Consider the following 21,959-nt stretch of genomic DNA (forward strand, 5'->3'; position numbering starts at 1 on the left):
TCAGTTAAGTCACACTTATCGTTCACGTTTTGTCACTTATCGTTCTTGGTTTTGGAAAGAAAGATTAGAACTTAATTTGTTCTATTTCATTCCTAATTAACCGAGATTTTAAAATCGTAAAATGTTTTTGAAAATCTTTGAAAATTAAATTGTTAATAGAACGGCATAAAATACATGTATCTTTTATATAAAAAAATTATTTGAATATTCGCATAAAAATCTGTGACCTTACAAATATGTCGACTTACGAGGGTTACCTTATTTTAATGTCTCTCAGTCACATAAGTTAAAAAATGCATGTTTCTCAAAATGAAAGTTGTAGTCGAACTACTTACAGAAATTTCAGTAAGAAAACCCAAACTTCAGCACATGATAGTTTGTTTTTATAAAATTGAAGTGTTCTTACATACTGAGCTACCTGCCAGTATTTGTATTTTAAGTGACATTTTATTACTTTTTTTTGTGTTGGTGATTATTTAACTTAACTTTATAATATAAAGTAATGCATAATTATATTTAAATTAAATTATGTATGGTTACGTTTGAGACATGAACTTTTCACTCACAGTCTGTGACCAAATTTACTTAAATTATACGTACGGAATAATTAACTAAATCAAATTTAATTTAACATTTTCGATTCATCTCATTACACAAGTAAAGTTAATTTTTGTAACACTTTTTATATTTTTGTGACAACATTTTTAACAAAAATCAAAAATGTAAAAAAAATTATTGTGATTCTGTAACGAAATTAGTAATTTTAAATAACATAATTTAAATAAATTATGTATGTGACAGCAATTCCCGCCTTATTTCAATGATAAGCTAATAATGTAGTTTAAAAAGCTTATTCCCTTAAAAAAAGGACTTTATTTATTTTAAAGCCAACAAATTTTATAACTCAATGTTTTTTTTTTAAACATTAAATATTGATATTTAATCTAGCCCTAAGGATTGGATACATTTCACTTGCTATTTACATTATATTTTTTTTCGTTTTGGGTTAAACGCAAACAAAATATAAATATTCAAGGGAAATAATTGTGTAAATACCACAACGTAAAATGTTATACCAAAAAGCCCTTTTAAAAACTATCATCCCCACATACAAATACAAAATGGAAACCACATTCGTATTAATAATATCAAAGAAATAATAATTATGTTTATTACTAAATTATGTTCGTTTACTAAAGCAATTAAATAATTTATAAATCGAAAATACAATTCTCGTACACGATAGGAATAAAACCCTATTTTTAAGGACACACAGAAAAAACCTACTGTAAGTTATCCTTTTTTGACTGTGTGCATAGAAAAATCTAAACAATTATTTTTGTATTTACCCATGTCGAAACAATTATAAGAAATAATTTTATAGACATTTTAATTGCTTATGCTATAAATTATATATAGGTATAGAAATCTATACACACGGCACAATGCAACTCCTTAACCACACCCTTCAATAATTGCTTCAACACTGAAACTTACATAGACCTGCGATGGTATCTAAATTTATAGTTTTCCCTACCTCTGCGTGACAAAATATGTAACTATCATCAAACTTACATAGAAGTTTGACTAAAATTGTTCAATTAGATTTTCCGCCATATTTCTTAGTTCTACAAAATTCAGAAGTGGGAAAACACAAACAAAAAAGTAACAACCCTTAATCAGACATTTTCCCTTAAAAAACTACAGAAGGTATACATCTATAGTTCCTACGAGTACAAACAATTTAAAATAATTGCTTCGCACGCAAAATACCAAAAACGGGAGGAAAATAAATAACAAAACGAAACGATCGAAAAAAAAGACGAATATTAAAACTGAATAAAAATTTCCACTCAACATTTTCAACCCTTTGTTGCGTTGCATGTTCCACCTACAGAACATCGCAGCGCAGGAGTAGAGTTCCGCCAAAGAACATTAAAACCATAATAACAACCTTCCAACCCCCTGTTAACTTTTTTGCAATAACAGTTTTTTGGGGAGCAGAAATTTCAAAACCCACAGCGTGTGTTTTTTGAGGGTGTGTGTGTTTTGCAGTTTTATGTTAAATTTTCGCTTATGCCCAATTTTAAATGAAAATTAAAATCCCAAACCCTTTCGTCGCGTCTCGTCGTCGCAGGTAGAAAGAATAAATTTACATTTTTAACCATTAAACTACATAACCCCCCTTACCTCATATTTGCTGTATCTATAGTGCCCGTCGTTGTCGTCGGTCGTCGTGGAACAGTGGAATTTTTCACTTGAAAAACCAAACTTATTAAAAATTTAAATTTATTAGAATTAGAATGAAATTATTCAAAACGATGCTGCATAATAAATTTACAACAAATCTTTAGTTAATTAAACTCTCTTAAATTTCATAAAATATAAAAGGTTTGGAGGTTTAATGGATGACAAATATTAAAATTTTAAATGTTAAGGAGTCATTTTTAAGTTGTGTCATAATTTGTTTGATTTTTCACCTTTGTTACTTTTTTGACACAAAACTTTGAATTTCTAATTCAATGTATTTAATGAACTATATATTTGATTAACAAGATTTGTTGTTATTATTTTGTTTACAGAAAATAAGCACTTTTATTAAAACAAAAAGCTTATATTTTGAAATGTGACACACTTTCATTATTTTTAATTTCATTTGTTACAATTTCTAAAATCTGATATTCTAAAAAATTCAAAGATGTTCTTCATAACATACACTCAAAGTTGTCAACGTCATACAAATATTTTTGTTTATTAATAAATTACTACATTTTTTTGTGACGTTTATGACAACTTCAAATTTAAATGTCATTTTCAGTCAGTATGTTGAAAAAAACAAGAAATTAAAGCAATACACAGTTTAAGTATTTAAATATGAAATTGTTACTCATGTGACATCGATTAAGTATCAATCATTACTTTTATTAAAGTGTCAAACTAAATTGGTTACATATTTCAACATGTTGTATACATTTTTGTGACCGTGTAGTGACCGTAACGCTTCAAGAATCCTTAATTTAACTCCCGAAATATAATGAACCATAATTTCAAATTAATAAATATTTATAAAAATGTTACGTATTTGAGAGCGATTCGGATTGAAATAAAATAAAATTGTATTATCAAAACATTATAGTAACATCATTATAAAAATTATAGTAACAAGGTTAATTTTTGTACAGTGTTAAAGTAATACACAATTCAAGTATTTAAATATAAAATTGTTACTTATATGACATCGGCTAAATATCAATCAAATACTTGTCAGTAACATTTTTTAACGTGTTAAAAAAAATGTTACATATTTTATCATGTTGTATACATTTTTGTGACCGTGTTATAACCTTTAAGAAGAATAAGAATCCTTCATTTAACTTCCGAAATAGAACGAACACAGCCCTTTCATGAATTCCATCGTATTCGAAAATTTTTACGAATCCCGAAAAACTGTAGGTATCATGAAATCCGTTCGTAGTGGAAAATCTCATATAATTTTGCATTACGAACGGATTTCTTGATACAGTTTTTCGGGATTCGTAAAAATTTCCGATTACGATGGAATTCATGATAGAGCTGATTAAATTAGGTTTTATTATTAGAAAATTCTATTCGTAGTTTATTCGATAAGCATGTGAAGCTCAAAACAAAAGTGGCCAAGCACAACCACAATTCGTGGTTTTCGCTTGAAATTAAAGAACTAATGAAGCGCTTAGCTTACATCGATCGACTGAGTTTCATAATACTTTTCGTGACTTTTGAAACAAAGTACGCATAAGAATAAGAGAAGCTAAAATACAGGTGTATTCAAATCATTTGAGGAAAGATTTACCTCCTAAAACGCTCTGGAAAAATATACGAGATTTTGGAGTAGGAAAGAAAATACCATGAAAACATTAATCCTCATGTTCTTAATGCTGATTTTGCGAAATTCCAGTCTGAATCTCTTAATGAGGAAGAAATATCTAATGATATGGAATCAGTAGATTTGAGCTTAAATTGTTTTGAATTTGCGGCAGTTGAAAAAGCTGATTTCGTAGATAATATTTTATGAAATACACCCCTCGTTTATTAAAATAATACTACCTCACAAACTTCCAACTCTTACGCATATTTTCAATTCAATCATTACAACAAGCTCATTTCCTCATACCTGGAAAGTTGCAAAAGTCATTCCGGTGACCAAGAAACCTGCTACTCGCTTAACATCTCCCGAATACAGACCAGTTTCGATTCTTCCATTTATTTCAGACTTGAAATTTGACATAATCAGAAATCGAATTTTTCAAAAAATAAGAAGCTCTCATGTGTTAACCAATTCGGTTTTAGAATAAATCACAGTTGTGTTGTCTGCTATCATTAGTAACTGATGATCTAAGACGTGCTATTGACCATGGTTAGGTTAAGTTAGGTTAAAGTGGCTGCGGATTGAGAATCCACACACTTCGGCCAAAATAATAGGCTCATTGTGATACCACATGAATCTAGAGACTTACTTCTTACTAGTCGAACCATTTTGAGCGTTTTATAAAGCGAAGAAGATATTTGATATCCTTTTTAGCTAGTTCACTGGGATTATGAAAAGAGTAGTCTCCCAGACGAAGTTGGCGTCTTAATGATAGAGCAGGGCAAGTGCAGAGAAGGTGAGAGATTGTTTCCTCTTCTTCTTCGACAATACAGCTCCTGCAGAAGTCATTTGAGGCTACACCAAGTCGTATTGCGTGTCTGCCTATAAGAATGTGTCCGTTAAGGAGACCTATTAGGGAGCTAATATGAAGTCTGTTTTTAAGATAACAAGTCTTTAGAGCGCTTTAGGTCCAGTGAAGGCCACATGAGTTTTGTGGCTTCGGATGTTTGTAAATTGTGCCACCTAGAATTTGCTATCGCAAAAGCTGTTTCTTTTAGCATAAGTTTACATGTAGCTATCGGTATACCTATCATCTCCCTTTCAGGTGAAATAGGCATGACGGTTTAATTTTTAGCAAACTCTTCGGCTCTACAATTTCCCGTGATGTCTCGGTGGCCCGGAGGCCGGAACCCAACATAGGTGAATGTTAAATGGCTGCGCCATCTCCATAAGAGACGATCGACAATCGAGGGCCGTTTGAGATTTGGTTGAAACACCATGAAGAGATTTAATAGCAGGCTAATTGTCAGAGAAGATGTGGATATCAGAAGTTGATATCACGTTTTCGATGGATACCTGGAAGTTTTTTCCAAATAGGGGTTTAGGAATAGTGTAGTACTTTGGTATAGAACCAAAGGGGTTCAAAATGATGGAGTGCCCCATATTGTTGTTAGTCCATTGAGATAAGGCGTCGAGTATTATCGCTGTACTCGCTGCCACTTGTTTACTGAAGATGTCGAGGGGTGTCAGATGGAGGAGAGTGTCTAACGCTGCTGAGGGTGTGGTTCTCTATGCCCCGCTTATGCAGAGACATGCAGTGCGTTGGACTCTGCTGAGTTTGTCGTAGTATGTGACTTTCTACAGTGCAGTCCACCATGCTGCAACCCCGTACATAAGTATTGGTCGGATAACCGATGTGTAGAGCCAGTAGATTATGCGAGGTTGAAAACCCCATTTGCTTCCTACGGCTTTCTTGCAAAGAAAAAGAGCTGCGAAAGCTTTTTTAACTCTTTCCTGTATATTAGATTTCCAACTTAATTTTTTGTCTAATATCAGACCAAGGTGTTTGGCTTCTTTGGTAAAAATTAGTGGTATACCTTTAATTGAAGGAGGTACAATTACTGGGATCTTGTATTTCCGTGGGAAAAGGACGAGGTCTGTTTTTTGAGGATTAATACTAAGTCCGCAGTGATCAGCCCATCTAGTGAGCACATTGAGTGGAGGAGGTCTCTCAGTGTATTAGGATGTTCCCCTGTGACGGCGATAGCAACATCATCGGCATTTGAAACCACTCTGTAGCCTTCCCCCTCAAGTTATATTAGCAGTTCGTTATCCACTATGTTCTACAGAAGAGGGGACAGAACACCACCTTGCGGAGTGCCTCTGCTAACAGATCTTTTTATGCAAAAATCCCCCAACTTAGATGATCCTGCTTTTCATAGATTAAGTATTCAACGTTTAGGGTCGTCCATGATGATTGACCATGATCAAGCATCATTTTTAGGATTACTTAACTTCTCGAAAGCCTTTGATACATTGTTCTTATTTTCAAAATGAAAAGGCTGTCCCGATTCAAAGATTCAGCTTCGTTTTTAATGTTTTCTTAGCGTTCTGCGAGAAAACAAGCTGTCGTTGTAAATAAACATGCTTTAGGGTTGCTGGATCTTTATTCTGGAGTTCCTTAGGGTTCAATACTAGGACCATTGCTATTTTGCATGTGCTTTAATGACATTCCAACCCAGGTGCATTATGAGTCCATTGATTTGTATACAGATCCAGATTCGTCTAAGTTGTGAATTGAACTTGATTGAAAACGGTGCTTACCTACTTAATGAAGACTTGTATAGAATTTATTGTTGGTCAGAGGAGAATAACACGAGGTTGATCCCAACAAAATCTTAATGAAAAAATGAAATAAATATTTAGGAAAATGTTACGTATTTGATATCGAGTCGAACAGAAATAAAATAAAATTGTATTATCAGAATATCATTGTAACATTAATTTACAATAAAAAACTTAATTTGTGTACAGTGTTGCACAACACTTCATACTTTATGCCCATAACAAAATATTACGTAACAAATTGTTACGTTTATTTAAAACACATTTAAACTAAAAATTCTTCGTCTTCAATTGTGTTATTATGGTTACGTACACTCAAAGGTGTCAACGTCATAGAAATATTTTTGTATATTAATAAATTATCCACATTTTCTTGTGACTGTTTTGACAATTTCAGATTTAAAAGTCTATATAAATATATAAGTTGTTAGCCTTAGACAATTTGTTGTAAAAAACAGACAGTAAAAGCAATATATAATTTTTTAAATATCAAATTGTTACTTATGTGACATCGGCTTAATATCGGTTAAATTATGTCAATCTGTAGAGATTTGTGACGGTTATGACCGTTAACGCTTGAACAATCGTTAATTTAGCTCCCGAAATAGAAAAATTCAGTAATTTAAATTTAACTTTGTAACTACTAATTTAAGCCCTCAATGGATTTAAAATGAAATTAAAATTTAAAAATTAAAATATTATTGTAACATTATTACACATATAACATTTTTTTCGTTGAATTATTGCAAATATGTGCATTTTATATACATAAGTTTAATACAAAATAATGTTAACTTAAAATTCAGTCTCTAATTAAATTTGTGTCCTTAAGAACATTTAACGTCTCATAATTTTAGAAATTACTGTTACGTATGTGACACCAACTTGAAACTACAAATTCTCTTTTTAATTGAGTTTTGTAAGACCATTGTTACGTAAGTGACACAAGTTCTAAACTAAAAGTTCAGACTCCAATTAAAAATTTTTAAGCGTATTTTAATGTCGTTTAAAACACAGTTCAAGTTTGTGTCTTTAATAACATTTAACATCTCATGATGGAATAATTAAATGTTACGTTTATGTAACACCAACTTTAAACTAAAAATTCTCCAATTGAGTCTTGTAAGAACATATTTTTGTAAGATTTAACGTCTCATGTTGAAATTATTTACTGTTACGTAAGTGACACAAGCTCTAAACTTAAAATTCAGACTCCAATTAAGTTTTTTAAAGGCATATGGTCATGGCGTTCAAAACACTTATGTCGTCATTACTAAATTGATTACTTTAAAGTATGTGATACCAACTTGAACGAACAATTTTGTGACGTTTATAACATTTTTCGCGTCATGAAGAAATATTAACTTTTAAATCAAAATTTGGACTTATAAAGTTAAATATTGTCTTGATCAGTTAAATACAAAATTCTTTGCAATATTTAAGACCTAGACATAAACTTTTGTGTCTGTTGTGACACTTTACAAATTAACGGAGCTTTCATCAAAAATGTCCTTAAATTGGAATACTAACTTACCACAATTTTTAAACAGTTAATAATTTGTGTTTTTCAGAAAACTGAATTCGTTCAATTTTCCGTTTCAAATTCCCCCCTGTACTTCGTGTGTGTATTTCATGTAATAATAATTTTTGAGCCAATTAAGAAAAATTGACATAAATGGGGACGAAAGAAAATGCGTGTGTTTTGACAACAAAAATTAAATAACTGTCGTTCGTTTGGTAGTTTCCTGTCCTCACCGCTTCTGATATTTGTCATCCTTTTTCACGTTCGTTAATAACAATAATAATTGTTGTAGTCCCCAAATCGAAGTAAACAAATATCGTAAACCGTGAGAGGATTTTTTTTGACCCACCCTTAATACACCCTTTTTTTAATTTATAAAAAAATAAAAATAATCTACAACAACATTTAAGGGATTAAAATAAATTCCAACTTAAGTGAGAGATTTTATTGGATATTGGTTGCATGAAATGGTTGTTTAAAAATTATTATTATTAAAAAAAAAAAACAATATGAAAAAAATCACTTCTTCGCATCATGATACAATTAATTAACAAAAATGAGATTAAAATTATAAAAAATAAACATTATTACATACATACGAGTACAGCATAGTCCTTTTTTTTTAATTTGACAATAATCAACGGAAATTTGCTTCTTGCTATTTTCACGTAAAATCAATATTTGTAATTAATAAATTAATTGGTGTATCAACGCGGGAAAGCTATTTCCAAAACCAAACTTACCTTAACCCCCCCATCAATACATACCTTCATACATAGGAATGAGGGATGAAGATTACAGATTGGTAATATGAAGTTGGAAGGGGGTGTGTTTGATTATTGAAATTGGCAATTTTCTAACGTAAAAACGACCCTTCAAAACGAGTCACTGTGACATGGGTTGACAGTTTGAACTTTTTGTCAACGTTGTCCTACAGTCGTCGTCATATAGCTATAGTTATATAGTCATGGAATGTCAACATCTAAAGAACAATTAACTTGGCCCAATTGGAAGCCCTTTTTACAGTCGATTATTATTTAAAAGTTATGTAAACTCAGTCCGGTTAAATTTATCACAAGGAAAAAAGGTTTACTTTTAGTTCTTTTTTTTTGTTGTTGCTAAATCATTTCAAGGGTTTCCTTTTCGACAACGACGTCATTTTTTGCTGTTGTTATTTTTGTGTCGAGGACGAAGGAATATACACACACAAAAAAAATAAAGCATTAAAAAGGTAAATATACAAAAGAAATAAGGAATCATTATATTAGAGTCCAACGCATTCTGTGATTTTTATTTCGGGGTTTCGATTTCGAAGCTTACCTTAACTCTACTTCTCGTCGACCTCTCTTCAGACAGGCTTCATTGATTTACATTCTGGAGTTCTCGAGAGCACTTCTTCTATATTTACTGCATCTATACTTTACATTCATACACATAAAAGTTGAAGTTATGGAAACCAAAGGTACAAAAATAAAAGCAAACGGAAGTTGTTGATCATTTAAGTGGAAAATTTATGTCGAAAATTGAAATTGGTTGTTTTTTTTCCATTCTTGTGGTTTTTTGAAGTTGGAAGTTCCACATCAGGAGGAGGTATGCCATATGCATACATATCATACCCTTTATGATGTTCTTTCTGATTCCTGACCATTCAGTAGTAATGAAGAAATAAATTGATTGTGGTTTGAGATCAGTAGACCGAAATAAAACAAAAAGAACAAATAATCACTGCCACCATCAGCAATAACCAACCGCAGTCGCGTCGCGTTGCGTAGCGTCGCGCTTCGATTTTAAATTTTAAATTTTAAACAATAATAAAAATTGATCTTTTTATGAATCAGATGGTTGATATGGTATGGTTTAGGTGTATAACGATGGGGGTCTTTATAGGGTTTTGGACATATGCACTTTTTGGAAATTGCACTTTTTTTTAAACGGAAATGACAGGAAATTAAAGCTTACAATGGTTTAAAGTAGAGGTGTGTGGTGAGATTTTAGAGGAATTGTTTTTTTTTTTTTGAATTTAAGTAAATATATTCGAATTTCTGAAAAGGGTTTACTTTATCAACATTTTTCACTTTTCCAAAAACTGCCTAGAAGAATTCTATGTACTATAGTGGTGCAAATTATCGAGACACACAAGTATCAGTTGTCTTTTATCCTTCTACGAAGTTCCAATTGGTTTTAGTCAGCTTAGAAAACAGTATTAATCTTACATAACTTAGACGACTTGTTCCAGGAGCTGATTTTATTTAACATTTACTTACTTAAGGTGGTGCTAGAGTCTGGGGCGGACTTTGGTCTCAACCAACATGAGTCTCTAACCAGTTTGGTCCCTAGCTAGCTGTCTCCAGTTTCGCACGCCAAGTTGGTTGGGGAATTCTCCCACCTGCTTGTGCGGTATCTGTCTTCTTCGGGATTGTATTCGAAGACCTTCCGGGCTAAAGCCTTGATGTCCATTCGCTCTACATGACTCAGCCATCTATGTCGTTAGACTTTAAATCTGTTAACTAGGTCAGTGTCGCTGTACAGCCTGTATAGTTCGTCGTTAAATATTCTCCTACATTCTCTAGCTATGCAGATGGGACCAAAAATTACCCGAAGAATTTTTCTCTCGAAGCATTTTAAGGCCCTCTCATCTTTCTTTGACAGGGTCCAGGCCTCAGTGCCATCAATGAGAACTGGGATGATGAGTGTCTTATAGATGGTGATTTTAGAAGCTCGAGAGAGGACTTCACTTCTTAATTACCTTCTAAGTCCAAAGAAGCAGCGATTTGCAAGAGTTATTCTTCGTTTGATTTCAGCGCTGGTGTCGTTGTCTGTGTTTATAGCGGTGTTTAACTACCTCAAAGTTATAGCTGTCCATAGTGTTGTTTACTCTAAGAAGAAGTTGTTCAATGTCCTTTTTTGATGACAGAATATGTTTGGTCTTGCCACTAGACCCATCTTCTTCGCTTACGTAGCATCGCAATGCTCAAAAACAAACCAATGACATTACACTTTGGTCTTAAGTTAATATCATCGGAGTATCCGAGTCATTCGATTGACCTTCTTGGAGATTGTGCTAATAGTATTGACGGTTGAGTTTTTTCACAATTCTTTCGATGTTGAAGAAGTCGCATGACAGTGCATCGCCTTGTCTAAAACTCTTTTTAACATCAAATTGATCGGTGAGATCTTTTCCGATCTTGATAGAGCAGTATGCATTCTCCATCCGGATGCGAAAACTAGGTATTGCTCTGTAGAGCTCTTCCCTATAGATGCTGTCATAGGCGGCTTCAAAGTCGATAAAGAGCTGGTTTGTATCAATTTGAATTTTTTGTTTTTTTTCCAAGATCTAACGTAATGTGAATATTTGGTCAATGGTAGACTTTCTTGGTCTGAAGCGACACTGATGGGAACCTATCAGGTTGTTGACAAACGTCTTCAGATGATCACACAATACGGCAGAAAAGATCTTATATGCAATGTTCAGGAGACTGATGCCTTGTTTAATGTGCAAACTATGCTGAGATTCCAAGCATCGAGGATGCTTTCTTCCGACCATAATTTGCAGAAGAGTTGACGCATGCTCTCTACCAAATCATCGCCAGCAGCTTTGTTTGACTTCAGTTTAGATGAAGCTATCTTCACTTCGTCGAGGTCGGGTAGGCGGAATTGTTGCCTGCGTCGCCTAGGTTGAGTGGTTCTATCTCCCTTACAGCGGAATTCGGTTCGTCACGATGTTCCCCTGATCGTCCTTACAGACTTCGGTTCGCGGCTGGAGATTTGTTTTTTAACCTTTTGGTAAAATGTACACCCCGCATTCCTCCTCGATCAAGTGCTTCTCATGCTCTCTTTTTTCCCATCTAAGAAGCCTGTGTTCTGCTCGTAGAACTCGCGAGCAGCATTGGTCCTAATGTGCAGCGTCGTTTTGTATGCCTCTTGTTTCACTGCGTGCGCTTGCCGGCATTCGTCGTCAAACCAGGGGTTTCGCTGTTGTGACCGTGTGAAACCTAGCACTTTAGAGGCCTCTTCTCTGATGACTGCAAGGCAATGTTGCCACTGGTTACTAATGACTCGATCGGAAAAGGACATGCAGCCTCAAAACTTCTGTAGCTATGCGATTTGAAAAAAAAAAATAGAACGTCCATTAAAAAGTAAGAAGGAAATTTATAAAATACCAATTTTATAAAAAAGTGCGTATACGCCCAGTGTACCGCTTTTGTATTAATGTATCTAAATATAATTAAATCATTTCTTAATTTGTTTTAGTGGTTAACATTATGTTTTATCTTGTTCCTACGTTAAAGTCATAAGAGGTCAAAGGTCACTTAATTTCGCAATTATCATGGTTTCTTTATCTAAAATGATTTTAACACAAATTTCATTACAACAATGGTTTGCGACAATCTTACCTTGAAGCTGTTTTTGTACGAGTTAGTCGTATTAGAAATAGAGGTTAACAAAGTCTGCTAATAATACAAAAATTGTTGAGACAAATTCAGAATCTCAGGAATTGAACTTATTGCTCTATCCATTTATTGTGTTCGCAGAAATTTCAGTTCAAATATTACTTGCTTATTTACTTAGGTCCTTAGACCTTTTAAGACTGTTGGGAATCTCGCCTCGACTGTCCTGTGCTTCTCAGTCGTCCAGCTCTTCTTCCACTGCATCGCTTAGCCTGCAATACAGTCGTTACCTTTTTGTAAGGTTTGTCCAATCCATTGCCACTTACGCCTGTCTATAACAGAGTCTATAGGTTCTGACCTGTCCTTTTATGAAGGACCTTATTTGATATACGTTTGGCCAGAAAATCTTTAGTATATTGCGAAGACATCTGTTCACGAAGGTTTGCAAATTTCTTGTAATGGCTGAAGTAACCTTCCAAGTGCTGCACCCATAAAAAAGCACAGATTCGACATTTCTGCGAATCTGTTCTTAAGCTGATAGAGTTATTAATCCAAATTTTCGACAGCAAACCGAACGCCGCTTTTGCTTTGCTGATGCTGCAGGTGACTTCTTGTCCACCTTCGATGAAAACTACACTTCCAAGGTATTGAAAACTCTCCACTTTTTTCACCGGTTGCGAGGAAATATTTATTTTCAATTTTACACAATTTCGAGAATCGTTTGAATAACTATTTGATAGTGTATGTCAGGCTACCAACGAAATTTGCATCTTAAGTCCTAGAAAAGATATTATAAGGAACCGGTTCATGTAGGCATTAATTAAAGACCGTCTCTTACGCTTCGTGTAAAACTGTCCAAAATCATCAACTGCTAAAAAAGTAAGCTCCAGAAATCTTTTCAATGGCTAAAAACAATGTTTTACTCATTGAACTTTTATAAATTATGTTTTCAAGATAAAATGTAGGAATTACAAACCGATACCACAACAACACAACAACTGGAAGTCACCTTTTCGACAGTTAGAAGTCCTATAATAGTCAACTATTTTAAGTTTAAGGAAAAAAAATCACATTTCTCTATTGTAAATAATTCAACTCTTTCCTTCCAAAGGCTGGTACTCTGGTCTTCCTATTACCTACCCATCTATCCAACCTTTCACCTACTTTAAACAAAAGAAAAAAAAAACAAGTTAAACTTTTTAAGTGTAAAACTTTGCTGTGAATAATCCGAATAAAAAACACCAAACCTACATCACCTAACGATTAAATAGTTATACCTATACATTTATTTTTGGATAATATTCTCCTGATAAATATCTATGAAGAGGTACAGGTAGGTACCTACCTACCAACTAACCTATCTCAATCTTCGAAATATTCACGAAATTAAATCGAAAACTTTATCAAAACAAACAAAAACAAAAAAGTAAACCCTTAAATACTTTATTATAGGTTGGTTGGTATAAACTTTTATAAAACCTCAAGAGATCAAAAATATCCTATCTATCAAAACATATCTACAGATGTATATACATATAAAGATAGTTACGTTTCTTTATAACTTTATAGATAAACATACGTAATATCTATCCACTTGTCAGTCTACATAATAAGCTACCTTACTCAATTTATATCCCTGGTGTTTTTACTTATTTCATTTATTCGAAAATCTACCTTCAGTTCTATCCTTTCAATTCATAAAATTTAGATACCTATAGGTACCTATTTAACAAAGGTATACTTTCCAGTCTTTCTACCAAAGTTTTTCCTCATGATATGTGTACATACCTACCAACCATGAGTCCGAGAATTCCAGAATTCCTGCTCAATTAAGTTTAACTTCCCTAAAACTTTGGGTAACCCATAAGAAAAAAGTTAAAATGCAAAAAAAAACGTACACCTAAAGGTATATTTAAGGGCCACCAGCGTTGTAGGTATAACGGAAACAATAACCGCATTTTCTCGCACACGCAAAGCCCCGAAAGAGCGGACTTTCTAAAAAAAAAATCTAAAAAAAAAGAAACTCACATGAAACACTTTACCTTTCCAAACAGCTTCTAGGCTTCCATAACTACGAGTACTCCCTGTCCCTATACTTAGGTTGCCTGCCACTGTCACTATCAACATCGCCGCTGTCAACTTTTGTGACATTTATGTGTGCAATAGCAAAATCCTGAACATATCTCTAAAACTCTGCATCAGAAATAGATTTTTTTTTTTAAACCAAACGAAGAACGACATAACGACGAAAATCCTTTGTGTTACTATCCTGATTCTCTCTCATCAGAGTCCCACAGCCATTCCTGAGTTCTCAATAGAAAAAAAGACTCACAAATGTCCTTTTTTTTCTCGAATTGTTTTGTTTCGCTCTGCGAAAGCGAAAGAACTCAGTTGAAACCGAATCCTGTACCGCAAAACGACGAAGACGACTACAACAAAACAACAAGGAGAACGATGCGATGTACTACTGCTGCCTGCTGCTGTTCCTGCTGATGAGTATGATGAGGACGATGACGATGAAATAGAATCGTTGTGAATTGACGGCAATGGCAGCAGGCAGTCCTTTTCATCACCCTCATCCTTAAAACAAAAAAAAAGGACCTAAAGAAGAAATACAAAAACAAGGAATGTAATGTAATGTGCGCTGCGCACAGCGAGCGAAAACGAAAACACTGAAAACCCAAAGACTCAAGTACCAACCTATACGTACTAACAGTTCCTTTCCTTGCGTCCTTCCAGCTGTTATCTCCTGAGTTTCTACTGCATATAACGAAGGTAGTTACCAGAACGCAAAAAGGATAAAAAGCGAGTATTTTTATGATGTAGAGAGAAAAATCTAAGAAATACTCTTCTCGTCCTCGTATCTTTCTATACCCGTTATTTTCTCATTTTCCAGGGTTTGCAGCAGTTTTCTCAAGAACTAGATATAGATAGAGGTATACCTTCCCATGGAAGACGATGAACGTAGCTCATATCTTTTTCATCGTGTGTCCTGAGTCCTTATGCTATGCTGTAGAAACTGCTACAAGACTGTGACTTAAAGTATACACACATCTCAGTAGAAGATGAAGAAAAAGGAAAATGATAACATTTCTGCGGGCATCAGCGTCACAGAAAATGTTATTCCAATGAGTTTGTGCGATGAAGCGGGAGCATAATCGACCCTGGGTATCTCCAACTTCTATCTCGGAGGTATCTCTTTTTGGTTTGAATTTCTATACTCATTTCGTCAAAAGTAACGAAGAGATATGAGTGTAAAGTAGGGGTAAGGGTATAGGGCACCACACCCTCATCAAAACCTCCATACCTACCCCAACGGATGCTTTGAAAAATATAAAAAAAATATATATAAAGGTATAAACATCACATTTGAAGCTCTCTTTTTTTCTTAAAATTATTCAATGAAATGTTTTTACCTCCATCAAAACACGCAACGAGCCGCGCCGAAAGTCACAAAAATGTTGAATGAAATTTTGTCATAAAATGTTTTTATTTGTCAAAGTGTTGCACAGCACACGCTCGATGTTTTGAATTAAGATTTAGATTCGTTGGGAGGTAAAAGGGGGGGTTTTCCTCCTCCCTTATCCTACCCAACAAAAAAAAGAGGTTGCCAGTATTTTCGTTTATTTTTGTTTTGTTGTCAAATGAAATGTCTTTTATTTTTATGAGCCAAATTAATTGCTAGAAAGTCTGTTCTTTGGTGCTTGTTATTAATGATTTTAGCCCGTTTTCTATTTGTTTCGAGAAATAAAAAGCAATAGGGCGGAAGTAAGCTCTTGCTAGCAAGCTATAGCTTACTTTATAGCTGTTGTGATTTATGTTGGTGCAGATTTATATGACATGCTTAAAAGGGTGATGTAAACGTTGTTAGAAACGCACACACCATTTTGACAGCCCTAAAGCCCCCAACGAGCAAAGCATGGTAGGGGAGTTAGCAAAGTGTGGTGGTACAAGTTACAATAAAAGATTACAAAAAAAACTCTGATTATAATTCGTTTTTAAATAAGCTTGACCCATAAATTTATTTATTTTAAAGGTATTTGTAACACGTGAGTTTGTGAGTTTTATTTATAAACACATAAATGATAATACCTACCTTCCCAATTCAACGGCATTCATTAGGTAAGCAGATAACATAACGACGATATGATGACGACGTAGGTAAGAGGTACGTGTAGGTAAAATTAAAATGTGGTCAAATTGAAAATAAAACAAATTAAGTAGGTATATACATAGCTGAGGCAACAACTGTGAATAAAGTTAATGCGGTCAATTTTTATATGGGGATGTAGCTCAGATGGTAGAGCGCTCGCTTAGCATGTGAGAGGTACGGGGATCGATGCCCCGCATCTCCAAGTTTTTTTTTTATTGTTATAAACAAATAATTTTAATGTTTTTTTTCTTTAAATAAAATGTTGACTGAATTTCATAAACAAAATTAAAGGGTACATTTATTTTAAGTCTTTAGTATGGCGTTTCGGTTGAGTCGAAAAAAATGAGCTTGATAAGACTGATTTTTAATTTCCAATAGGAAATTTTGTTCATCGTTCCCATTTGTAGAATTGAAAATTTTGACATTACTTAACGGTTCAAGGTCCATAGAAGCGATATCAAAAATGTATATAGAGATGTTTGTTTGGGCGAGCGTTCATACGTTCGGGATACCATTTTTAGTCGCCATATCTCAGAACTAGTTGGGTTTTCGACGTCAAATAAATTTCGTCTTACAGATAATAACATCGAAAAATGCAGAAAAATAAAAAAAAATAATATTTGTATTTATTATATTATAACAATTAAAACAAATGTAAACATTTTAGTTGACCCTAAATATCTCACTTATCAATAACCCTTCTGTCTTTAATAGTATCTTACAACTTCACAAATGTTTTAGTCCTGGTCCCGTTTGTGTAACATCATCCATTTTAAAGAAATGTGCTGAGTATTTAGCACACCCGTTATGTTTTGTTTTCAACGCGTCTTTAAGTAACTCGCTGTTTTCTCCTCCTCATATTTGCAAGATAGAAGTTTTAGTGTTAAATTTGCTAATTAGTGTTCAAGTGCATTTCTTGTGAATTCTGGTGTCCCCCAGGGTAGTCACCTTGCTCCTATTCTATTTGCTTTATTTATAAATGACTTGGTTTCGATCCTATACAATTCGTATGTCCTAATATATGCTGATAACATTAACATTTAAAAAACTCTACATCTGACTGTCTTCTCTTGCAAGAAGACTTAATATTATTTTGCAGGAAATGGTGCAATAAAAATCGCCTTGTTTTAAATTTTAACAAATGTAAAACCATGAGTTTTACACGCAAAAAAGTTTCAATTGTTTTTAGTTACATGTTTGATTCTTGTCCTTTAAGTAGAGTTTATGTAATTTCTGACTTGGATGTTGTCTTAGATCTTAAACTAACAATTAATGAACATATTAACTTCATAGTTAAAAATGCAAATAGAGTTCTGGATATTTATAAAAGATTTTGCCGTGATTTCCGCGATCCATATGTTTTAAAATACCTTTTTTTGCATTTGTGAGACAAGTCACTTTACAACGCCGTACATGTCACAAGACTCGAAGCCATTCAGAAAAGATTTTTGCGTTTTTGTCTACGATCCCTTCCGTGGTTTCATGATATTCCTCACATTAATGCCTTATTCACAAAGACCTACTCTCATAAATCTTCCTTCTTTGACAAATCATAGGATGTACTTGCAGTTTTGTTTTATTGTTGGAATAATAAACGGACACATTTCATCACCATCAGTTCTTGGTAGTTTAAACTTTAGTTTTAGTCGTTCAAGTACAATACTCCAGAAACGATTTAATACTTATTTAAGCAGATCAAACTATGGTGTACATAGCCCCTAAAATCAATAAATTGAAATCTAAAATAAATTTCACTCTTGTTCATCAAATCATAATATAAAAAGTATAATTAGCAAATTTATATTTTTCAACAGTCAAGTTTAAGAATTGTTAACGTTAGAAGTTAACGAATTATAATAATACAAATCTGTACAGTATAACGCTAACGACTAATATTAAATTTATATTTTATAATTTGACGTGATACCAAATTAGTATAATTTATATAAAATATCGAACTTTTTCCGAACAAAAAATTATATTAACTCTAGAATAATTGTATGCAGCGAAAAATAACGTTTTCGACAACTGATAAAATTTTTAAAAAAGATCGAAGTAACGGTGTTTTTTTACAAACAAATAAAAAGTTTTCGACAAATGGTAAAATTTTGAAAAAAGATCGAAGTAATGACTTTTTTTACAACCAAATAAAAACCTTAAAACACTTCGAATATCTTGACAAAAATTAAAAAAAAATGTTATCATATGAAAAATATTGATTTCAACATTTAAATTTTTTTAGAACAAAACAAACTATTAAAAATAATACTAAAGTTAGTAAAATTGGGTTTCGACTAAAAAAAAATCTTGTTAACACAGACAATTTTGAAACAAACTTATTTTATCACTACACAAAATATTTTTAAGAAAAATTAAATTAAACACATTTTTTACAAAGTCCGAAAATCTACAAAATCAACAAAAAAACTGATAAAAAAGGTTTTCAAATCTCAAGTGAAAAAAAAGAAAGGTATTGACTTCAATTTTTTTTATCGCACACAAAATATTTTTATTAATATTTTGTTAAAGTTTTAGAAAAATTGAAAGACGGGAAAAAAAGGGAAGTTATCAGTGTTGCTTGTATTCAAGCCTCCTTTTTTTGTAAATTAATAAGATGACATACAGTAAGTGTACCTTATGTATGCAAGGGTGTTCATAATGTTAATTAGATAAAGAGAATATTTTTAAAATTTAGATTAATTTGTTAAAAATATTTTGCTAGCTCATAACAATTTTCATAATCAGTGCTCTAGTGAAATACTACAAGTAAATTTTATTTCTCCACTGAAACTGTAATACGAGTACTTCTAGAAATTCTTATCAGTATACTCTTGATCGTTATTTCAGAGATTCTGTCATTAGCCGCACTTCACAAATGTTTAATGCTCAATGTGCAGCCGTTAATCCTTTTAAATCTAATCCCTTTTTGTTAAGACCACACGAAGTGTTTAATCTTTTACATTCATTAGCCCATTACATAAAGAATGACGACTAAATTTTGTAGTTAGTGAAGATTTCATAAACTTCCGAAACAACTTTGGCCCTATAATAACCAAAAACCGCTTTTTCCATGTTTGCAATTGTTTCAAGTTGAATATATTGCATTTCGTAAAAATTCAATTAAAAAATAATAAAATTCAATCTAGACCAGAATTCTAAAATAAAAATTTAGAAAACCCAAAATCCCGAAAACCACTTATAATACAAAATTTAGAAAACTCATAAAAATCAGAACACGCTAATCCTGAATAGCTCATCACGTCAACAACTTAAAAGAAATGAAATTTGAAGAATATTCGAGAATCACAGAACAGTTTTAAGAATGTCAGTTTATCGGTTGTTCGTTTGAAAATTGCAATTGCTGCAATTCATGGATACATTTAGTGTAGCCTCTGATACGAATTCGAATAGCGACTTTTCATCATTAACTGCGTTCGTGTTCTGGTACTGGGATTCAAGGGTATCCTGGTATGGTGACCATATTTTCCGAGACAAAATAATGAACAGTACCCAATAAATGAAAAATGTTCACCAGTTTTCAAGATTTTTTTTTTTGTATTTCATTGAGTAATAGTAAATAAATATAATATAATATAAATTAATTAATAAATATAGTATAATTAGGTATATGTATTTATACACTAAACAAAAAAGGAACTTTAATCGATATTAAACAAAACAAACATAAAAACAATACAGATTTTTTTAGTCTCTAACTTATTTACAAAAACAAAAATAAACAAAGCCTTAACCTCTTTTATATCATATTGGCTAATACAACAACTTTGTCATTGACTTACAATATATTAACATTGCTAAAATTAGTACTTTTAAGTACAGGAAGGCATTAACAAAACTCTACGGTTTTTGAAATGCTTTCATACTCTATCATTTTTTCATTGAAAAACTTGAAAATTTCAACTCACATACCTCCAGAACTCATCTTGCTTCTCCTTCCATTCAAACATTTTTTCTGAAGAAACATAATTTTGTACACATGAAAGCTCGTCGAAAACATCAGTGTCATTAATTGAATATTGATTCTTTTTTCACTATATGCATTAAACTCAACTCCACTTTGTCCCAGGAAGGAGTGTAATCCTCATTCTTCAATTATATTTAGAGTGAAGGATTTTTCAACAATGCAATAATTCCAACATTCGGAGTGCACTCTCAAAACTACTTTTGGAAAATACCATAACTAGTCAAAATAAAAAAAAGATGAGTTTCATTCACATTCACTGAAAGTTAATTTTACCATTGTCATGGTCAGTAAAACTCAATGGTAAAATTCGTTTCCAGTGGTAAAAGTCACCCTGTACGCAAGTGTAAGAGTAAAAGTTAAACTTCCTCTGTATGTAAGGATGTATAATATGATCTGATTTTGTAATTGGGTGAGTAGGAAGTGTTCCGAAAAAGAAAGACTACGAATTATGATTTAAGGGTACACTTTCATTAAACAATTAATGTTTTTCATGCTTAGGCTTTCCTCAAAGAAAAAAATCATAAAATAATGAGCAATTCCTAAAATAATGAAAATTTGTTGTTTTCCGACACACAATAATGCATAATGAACATTTTCTTTAAATAATGAACAGTTCATTATAATAATGAACGGATGGTCACCGTACTTATCACTGGTGGGGTAAAACTTAAAAACAATCAAAAATCATTTTGTATCACTTAGAATTTTCTGTGCTCAAAATACGAACCCTGCTTAGTTTTTTACCAAGGCTTTTAGTTTTAGTTGATATTCTTTACCTTATTGGTTATTGAAAGTACAAACAATTTTTTCTTGTTGGCTCAATCTCTTACAAGTAATCCTGCTCGAAGGACCAATGAAAATAATTATGAGTCAAAATAAACATTCAAAAGGATTGAGACGTGTCCTTTATTTCAGTCCATAATTATTTTCAATGTCCAAAACTAATGTGGGACTTATGATCCATTTTTAAGAAATGTTTGAGGCTTGTATATCTCTGTCTATAAATTTGATTTTAAATGATTGGCAACAAAAAATTGTGCTCTATGTTTCTGAGCCTTATATTCTTATGACTTACCGTATTTACTCGATTTTTGACTCTGATTGAAAAAAAAACCTTTGAAAGGAAGGTCTTTGGCAATGATTAAGGAAGTTTTTTAACGTTTATAAAATATTAATAATTTGAAATTAAATTTCTTATCTTTTTGATGGGAAAACTCGATTTATATAATCTAGGCAAATTTTTAAGGGGCTTATAAATTAATTCATACAAAAGACATATAGAGGACGGAAACGTATGCTTCAGGAGGGGGTGAGAGAGGAGTAAATCCTAATTTAGCTAATACCGATTGAAGTTAACGTCTATTTTATGTGACGAAAAATTTCTCTAAATAAAATCTTAGAAAAACATTTTCAAAGTCTTTAAACAAGTTCTTTAACATAAT

General features: G+C 32.5%; 1 protein-coding gene and 1 non-coding gene across 3 annotated transcripts in view; both read left to right on the forward strand.

Annotated features, from left to right (window-relative positions):
* Positions 1-21,959, forward strand: part of LOC129946287 (serine/threonine-protein kinase NLK) — a 361,252-nt gene that overhangs the window by 171,030 nt on the left and 168,263 nt on the right. The gene's annotated exons all lie outside the window — the stretch shown is intronic.
* Trnaa-agc (transfer RNA alanine (anticodon AGC)) lies at positions 16,662-16,734 on the forward strand. Its single transcript has one exon. It is a non-coding gene; the product is annotated as a tRNA-Ala (tRNA).

The sequence above is a fragment of the Eupeodes corollae genome, chromosome 2 (assembly GCF_945859685.1).
Source record: "Eupeodes corollae chromosome 2, idEupCoro1.1, whole genome shotgun sequence".
Lineage (NCBI taxonomy): Eukaryota > Metazoa > Arthropoda > Insecta > Diptera > Syrphidae > Eupeodes > Eupeodes corollae.